The sequence below is a fragment of the Melanerpes formicivorus genome, unplaced genomic scaffold (genome assembly GCF_026170545.1).
Source record: "Melanerpes formicivorus ecotype bairdi unplaced genomic scaffold, bMelFor1.0.p_v2 SCAF_5, whole genome shotgun sequence".
Taxonomy (NCBI): Eukaryota; Metazoa; Chordata; class Aves; order Piciformes; family Picidae; genus Melanerpes; species Melanerpes formicivorus.
In genome coordinates, this window is record NW_027142357.1 from 20,310,643 (window position 1) to 20,318,422 (window position 7,780).

The following is a 7,780-nucleotide window of genomic DNA, read 5'->3' on the forward strand; positions in this document are numbered from 1 at the left end:
TATTGTACCTGCATTACATGGCTTGGCAGCTTCTGTCATTATTGCTATACCATTCATACATTTTGATGGCAGAAGCCTAGATATAAATGTACATGAATATTTATCTAAGCATCACACCACGTCACCGTAGACCATTATTTTGTGGTCAAACACTGGAACAGGCTTCCTAGAGATGTGGTTGATGCCCCAAGGTTGTCAGTGTTTAAGAAGCATTTGGACAATGCCCTTAATAACATGCTTCTCTTTTGGTCAGCCCTGAATTGGTCAAGAACTCAGACTAGATTAACATTGTAGGTCCTTTCCAACTGAAATAGCTGAGTCTAGTCTAGTCTAGTTCAGCCTAGTTCAGTCTATTCTATTTTCCACAGCCCAGTTAGAGCTGCTATTAGAATGAGGTTACAGTTTCTTTTACCAGCTACAACTTTATCTCTGTTTTAGTGTGCTGGACAAGTCACTGAAGATCCAAGTCTTACAACAGGACATTCCAAACAAGTTACAGTGTCCCTCAAAGTATTTAGAACAAATTTATTTAGAACAAATTTTAGAATGTATTTATTTAGAACAAACCAGGTTGGAAGAGACCTTCAAGATCATCACATCCAACCCATCAACCAATCCAACCCACCTAATCAACTAACCCATGGCACCAAGCACCCCATCAAGTCTCCTCCTGAAAACCTCCACCACCTCCCCAGGCAGCCCATTCCAATGGGCAATCACTCTCTCTGTATAGAACTTCTTCCTAACATCCAACCTAAACCTCCCCTGGCGCAGCCTGAGACTGTGTCCTCTTGTTCTGGTACTGGCTGCCTGGGAGAAGAGACCGTCATCCTCCTGTCTACAACCTCCCTTCAGGTAGTTGTAGAGAGTGATAAGGTCACCCCTGAGTCACCTCTTCTCCAGGCTAAGCAATCCCAGCTCCCTCAGTCTTTCCTCATAGGGCTTGTGTTCCAAACCCCTCACCAACTTTGTTGCCCTTCTCTGGACTCGTTCCAGCAAGTCAACATCCTTCCTAAACTGAGGGGCCCAGAACTGGACACAGTACTCGAGGTGTGGCCTAACCAGTGCAGTGTACAGGGGCAGAATGACCTCCCTGCTCCTGCTGGCCACACTGTTCTTGATGCAGGCCAGGATGCCATTGGCCCCCTTGGCTGCCTGGGCACACTGCAGGCTCATGTTCAACCTACCATCAACCAGTACCCCCAGGTCCCTCTCCACCTGGCTGCTCTCCAGCCACTCTGGCCCCACCCTGTAGCTCTGCCTGGGGTTGTTGTGGCCAATGTGCAGAACCCAGCACTTGGATGCGTTAAATCTCATGCCGTTGGACTCTGCCCATCTGTCCAGCCTGTTGAGGTCCCTCTGCAGAGCCTCTCCAACCCTCCAGCAGATCAACTCCTGCCCCCAGCTTGGTGTCGTCAGCAAATTTACTGATGATCGACTCAATGCCCTCATCCAAATCATCAATAAAGATGTTAAAGAGCACAGGGCCCAGCACTGATCCTTGGGGCACACCACTAGTGACTGGCCGCCAGCTGGATGTGGCACCATTCACCACCACTCTCTGGGCTTGGCCCTCCAGCCAGTTCCTAACCCAATGCTGTGTGCTCCCATCCAAGCCATGGGCTGACAGCTTGGCCAGGAGTTTGCTATGGGGGAATGAGTTTTTCAGAAGCCTGCTGGCTGTTCATCTTGTAAACAAATAAAACTGCTGAGATAGTCCAGCTAGGTTTGTCCTGGCAGCTAATTTAACTGGCTCTTGTCGAAGCTTTAGCAATACCTCCTCAGAAGTTAACTTATCAGGAGTAATACTGACAAATGAGTTTAAGGAATTAGTGTTTGTATGGCACTAACAAATGAGAATGATCTTTTTACTCTTGTTGGCACTGAATTCCATCTGTGAGAAGTGGAACAATTTGAGACAGAATAAGGTAGATAGTGCAGCTTTTGTCCAAAATTCTGTACTGGTTATAGGCCAGTTCTTATCTGTGCAATGAAATTGTTTATTGTACTTCAATCCATAGACATTTTGCTTCTGTGAGTTGTAAAATATTTTTATAATAAAATATTTCATACCAATTTTTGAAAATCTTGGATGTGTGGTGCAGAAGTTAGAAATGCCAAAGGGAGGTTATAAAATTGTGTTGCTTGTGCTTTTTATTCAGCTTGTGATTTCTCATTCACTTCCCCATTGTTCAGCAGCTTTGTCAGTGACTATGTACTCAATGGCAAAAGACAGGATGTGTGCTCTCTTTATGCCTGATGCAACCCTTATCAAGAGAAGACAGCCCTTCCTATCTTTTCAGTCCTTATGCACTGAAACCGAACGGGAAATTCCTCCTACATTTATCAAAGACAAGGGGCAGCACTTCTGGGCCCCCATTTTTGTTTCTCCACCCAGATAGCTGATCATTGAGGTGTCACAGTGAAGTGGGGAAAAATAATAAAAGTAAAAATGAAAATAAAAATGTGACTCTTTTTTGAAGTAGAAAATGCTGGAGGTGTGCTGCTTTGGTCCACAAAATAGTTCAAGTATAAAATAGTACAGTTATAAAGTCAAGTCAGGTTCTGGGCAGTAGAAAGATGGGGCAGTGGCATTATAAAAGGGTAAAATAGTAAGAGTGTGGTGTCAACAGCTGGGAGTTTCCTAGATCTCTGCCCTAGAGCATGGAAATGTGCTGCAACCATGCTGCAAGTTGCATGTTAGAGGCAGCACATATACATAACCAAAGTTGAAGCTAACTGCATATTCAGAAGTTAGTCGAGCAGCCAATATATGGATCTGAACGTGGACCTTCAAAGTAGACATATTAGAGAGTAGTGTTCCCATCTGGCTGCTGATAAGCAGCTGTTACAGGAGACTGGCTGATGAGCCTGCAGTCCTATGAATCATGTTGGAGTGCATTGTTTCTCCTCCAGCATCTCTATTAATAAAGTCAGAGCTCTTGATCACTTTGAGGAGTAATTCCAGTGAATTTTAGTTTACCCTTCTGTGGTTACTTTGTCTCTTCCTGAGAAGAATGTGTACTAAACTCTTCCCTAAAAATATAATACTTACAAGAACACAATATTCCTCAAGCAGGAACAAGGCATTTGTACTCCCAGTTTACTAAATAAGTTATTAAACTGTATCAACTAAAGCAGTTCTTTACAATTGTACCATTCTAACTCTTCACTCTGCTAGGATACCTAATTAGTTGTTTGTTTGTTGTTTTTTTTAATTTAAAAAATCCCCAGCCTCCTCTTTTTTTGCAGTTAATTTAATCTTTTATTATCTAAAGCAAGCCATTTGACTACTTTAAATTTATTTAATTTATAAATACTAGAATACGTTGACAGAATATTCCTTTTGAGCTCCTGAAGGTTATCTTGGTCATTGTTTTGTAACTTCAGTGGAGCAGAAATAATACTGAAGTTGTAGTTGCATAAATGCCAAGTCTAGCAACCAGAAAGCTTCAAGTGGTCCTCTCTGAAAATCTGAGATTGCGAAATAGCTGCAAAACAAAGATGTTCCATTAACTGTCTCTGACATTAATTTTAAATACTGGAATACTTGTTTCCTTCCTTTAGTCCTCATAACCTATTCCATCTGCTTATCAGCAGAGACACCTGGAACTCATGCTGATACACAGAAACTTCTCTCAAGTATGAATAGGACTAGTTGACAACCACTGTACTATTCATTAATTCTTCAGAAGGAAGGTTTTTGCAGGAAGTATCTGAATCCTCTGTTTTAGCAGGATCTAATTAATTTCTGCCATTTCATGGAGATAAATACAATGTTCAGATATGCCACCCAATTGTTACTAGTGAGGTACTGCTATGTACATATCAGATCAATTCACACACCTTCCAGAAAATAAAGCTCTTGAGAGGTTTTGTACTGGTTACTGTGGCAATAAGTGACAGTTACAAGAGAACTCAATTGATGTTCTATAAATTCTTCTGTGGTTCAGCCTTAGAAACCACATTTGGACTACTTCTTCCCTTTTTTTTTTTTTTTTTTTTTTTGCTCCTGTCCTTCAGGTTTTGTGTATTCTGGCAACAGCAGAAAGTTTGTATCAAACAACCTTAGGTGAAACCCAGTATGAATTCACTCATCCACGACCTCGCTACTCACTGGACAAATATTTTCCGTTTTGCAGGCAGAATGCCCAGAGACTTTGCCTGAAGCATCTAGGAGCAGTTCCTCACAACTATTCTTTAAGAAAACACCCAGTCTACATGAGTCCCTCATGGGTGTTGGTATTCCTAATACCAATCTTTATCATAACTGGGAAGCAAATTAATTTGCTTATTAGCTGTTCCATCATGTGGGATAGCTGTCACAGTTCCATAAAGAATAAAATGTTTCTTGCTGCTAAGTTTTTGGCAGTCTTCAGCTACTATTAAGTAATAGAAATGGTATTTTTCTCAATAACAAGGGGAAAATAAAAGACAAATGAGAAAATGAAAAAAGAAACTGTCCTGTTTAAGTAATGGGATATAGCCAAGGGGAAAAAAAAACTAAAGGAACATTTCTGCACACTGAAAGCACAGAAAGTTTAGCAGAAGTTATCTAACTGGGAATGTTGGCAGAAGTGGCTAAATCCCTTCTATCCTATATTTGAAATACAAATTTGAGGATCTTTACTCATTTTAACAGTTCGTACACACACACACACACATATTTACTTTTATACATATATTACTTTTTAATATACATATATATATATATATATATATACACTTGTATTTTTCCTTGGTCATCTAGTGCTAGTGAAAATAATGGAAGCCTGAGCTTTTCATCCCTGATCTTTTAAAATATGCACTTGGTCCAGTTACTTGACACTGCATTTGATTTAATTATTTGAGGTTTTATCTGCAGACTCTGGAAGCCATGGTGTGAGCAGTAAGCACCTCCTCAAATACACAGGAAGGAACTCAGAATTTCACATTAACAGTTCCTTGGTCTGATTTTTGTAAAACAGAAAACTATCAGTAAATTAATTTCCTGATCATCAAGCAGTTAGCCCCTCTCTGTGGAAAGTAGAGGCTATCTTTGTCTTCTGTATTTTATTAATCTTAATTTCTGAATTTACAAATGTGAAATAAACTACATTTGAAGAAGTTAACTTCTGTTTTTTTCAAAGCAATTCTGTTTTTCTTTTCTTGTACTGTAATGTCACAGTTTGATGCTTGCAGTGATAATTATGCTGGTCATGTGCACAAGAATATTTCTTCCTCTGTAATTGAAACCATATGAATATCCTCATAATTTCTCCACTTTACAAATACTGTTATTCTTTAGTTTATAGAATTATTCACTTTGTGTAAGAGATTTTCAAGTACCTAATTTGCATTATAAAAAAGAGAGTAAGTGCTCTAGAATCATCACATGTGGACATCAAACTGTAGGTGAACAGACCAGATCTAATGCATTTATTCAAATTTCATATACATTTGATACTGCACAATAGTACAGCCCTGCCAGCAGCAGTTACCAGAAAACACTTATACATAAAATCTCCTGGCAAAGTAGAGTACTGTGTTTGTCTGGTGGATGGGTTTTGTTTCAAAATTTAACTTGAAATCAAAGCTATTGATTCAGATGAGCTGCCACCAAGCATCTCACTTCTGCTTGGTTCAGATAAAGGGTTATTTTAAAAAATGTAAAAATCCTACTGGTTTGTGGTCAGACTTTCTTCCTGTTCAAACAGAAGCTTACTTTTAGAATTTTCTGTGGCTCTGCGTAAGTACAGAAGGCTACATCACTGTTCACAGCCGGAAAAGCACAACCCATAAGCATGTAGTGACTATGCTTCTCTGGTAGATCCTAGCCTGTTCATAATTAGGGTTGGGCATATACTCACAGAAGTGTTCAGGGCTAGTCATTCTGGATTTGCCATGCTTAAATAGCTTTCTTTCAAGATGTTTTAAATTAAACAGAAACCTCTCTCCTGTTTCTGGATGAAAATGTCCATGTGTGACCTTCCATGGAACATCTGCCATTATTTGCAGTGCAGCAACATTTCAGGGATCAGTCCTGGGACCTGTCTTATTCAACATCTTTGTCAGTGACATGGACAGTGGCATTGAGTGCACCCTCAGCAAGTTTGCTGATGACACCAAGCTGTGTGGTGCAGCAGACACGCTGGAGGGAAGGGAGGCCATCCAGAGGGACCTTGACAGGCTGGAGAGGTGGGCACAAGCCAACCTCATGAAGTTCAATAAGAGCAAGTGCAGGGTCCTGCATCTGGGTCGAGGCAATCCCAGGCACAAATACAGGCTGGGCAGTGACTGGCTGGAAAGTAGCCCTGAGGAGAGAGACTTGAGGGTGCTGGTGGACAAAAAGCTCAACATGAGCTCTCAATGTGCTCTTGCAGCCTGCAAAGCCAATCAGATCCTGGGCTGCATCAGGAGAAGTGTGGCTAGCAGGTCGAGGGAGGTGATCCTCCCCCTCTACTCAGCCCTGGTGAGACCCCGCCTGGAGTACTGTGTCCAGTTCTGGAGCCCCTATTACAAGAGGGATGTGGAGGTGCTGGAATGTGTCCAGAGAAGGGCCACAAGGATGATCAGAGGGCTGGAGCACCTCTCCTATGAGGGCAGACTGAAGGAGTTGGGGCTGTTCAGTCTGCAGAAGAGAAGGCTCCGAGGTGACCTAATTGTGGCCTTCCAGTATCTGAAGGGGGCCTACAGGAAGGCTGTGGAAGGACTTCTACAATATCTCAGGTAGTGATAGGACTAGGGGGAATGGAATGAAGCTGGAGGTGGGGAGATTCAGGCTAGATGCGAGGAGGAGGTTCTTCACCATGAGAGTGGTGAAACCCTGGAATGGGTTGTCCAGGGAGGTGGTCGAGGCCCTGTCCCTGGGGGTGTTTAAGAGCAGGCTGGATGAAGCTCTGTCCAGCCTGATCTAGTGTGGGGTGTCCCTGCCCATGGCAGGGGGGTTGGAACTAGATGATCCTAGTGGTCCCTTCCAACCCTGAATGAAACTATGAAACTATTTAAAGTGACAGAACTTTCTTACATGATGCCCATAATCATCTTCATCAAAGTCAGGTCTGCCTTTGTCATTACAAATTGCTGCATTTTTCAAGATGGATACTGATACACAATTGTTGATTTAGCAGAGTATCACTGCAAAACTCTGCAGTAATTTAAAACCAGTCACTGGAAAGCATAGCAAACTCTTGATGAGCAGTCCTTACACCATTTAATAAACAATGGAGTTTAAATGTCTTGCTCTAGGAGGAACTGCTTTAATAATGCAAACAGAAATGAGCATAAAATACAAGTATCTGCTAAAGAGCTGGATCTTTTGCCTAAGAGGATAAACTCATGTTGGTTCTCATCCTCTTATCTTACTTACATAGTTACTTACATAGCAGCAGATAATGGACAGATGCCCTTTCCTGGATATTAAGTGAAAACTTAGGGAAGTGATGGTGGATGTAGAGTGCTGCTGCTGCTCATTTCTACTGTTGTTTCATTACCATGTTAGAGCTCTTCATTGTGTTTTCTCTTTCCACAGTCATATTTCTCTTTTGCATTACACTTTTACCAAAAACTCACAATACATAATTTTGTAGTTCTATAACTCGTCACTATTGCATCACCTAGAATGATCCATGCTTCCTGAGTATGGTGGGTTGAATTTTCCCCCCAGCATTAACTTTGCCAGGCCAAGTCAGTTAGAAGCAAATGAAGTTGTATTTACAAGCAAAATCTACATTCTACAATGGAATGCAATGACTATGTACAAAATATACAGTATTTACAGTATTATACAGATATTTACAAT

The 7,780-nt window shown here is 41.3% G+C and overlaps 1 protein-coding gene across 1 annotated transcript in view; it reads left to right on the forward strand.

Moving 5' to 3' along the window:
- The window catches only part of METTL8 (methyltransferase 8, tRNA N3-cytidine), an 85,999-nt gene that overhangs the window by 26,690 nt on the left and 51,529 nt on the right, over positions 1-7,780 (forward strand). The window lies entirely within an intron of this gene.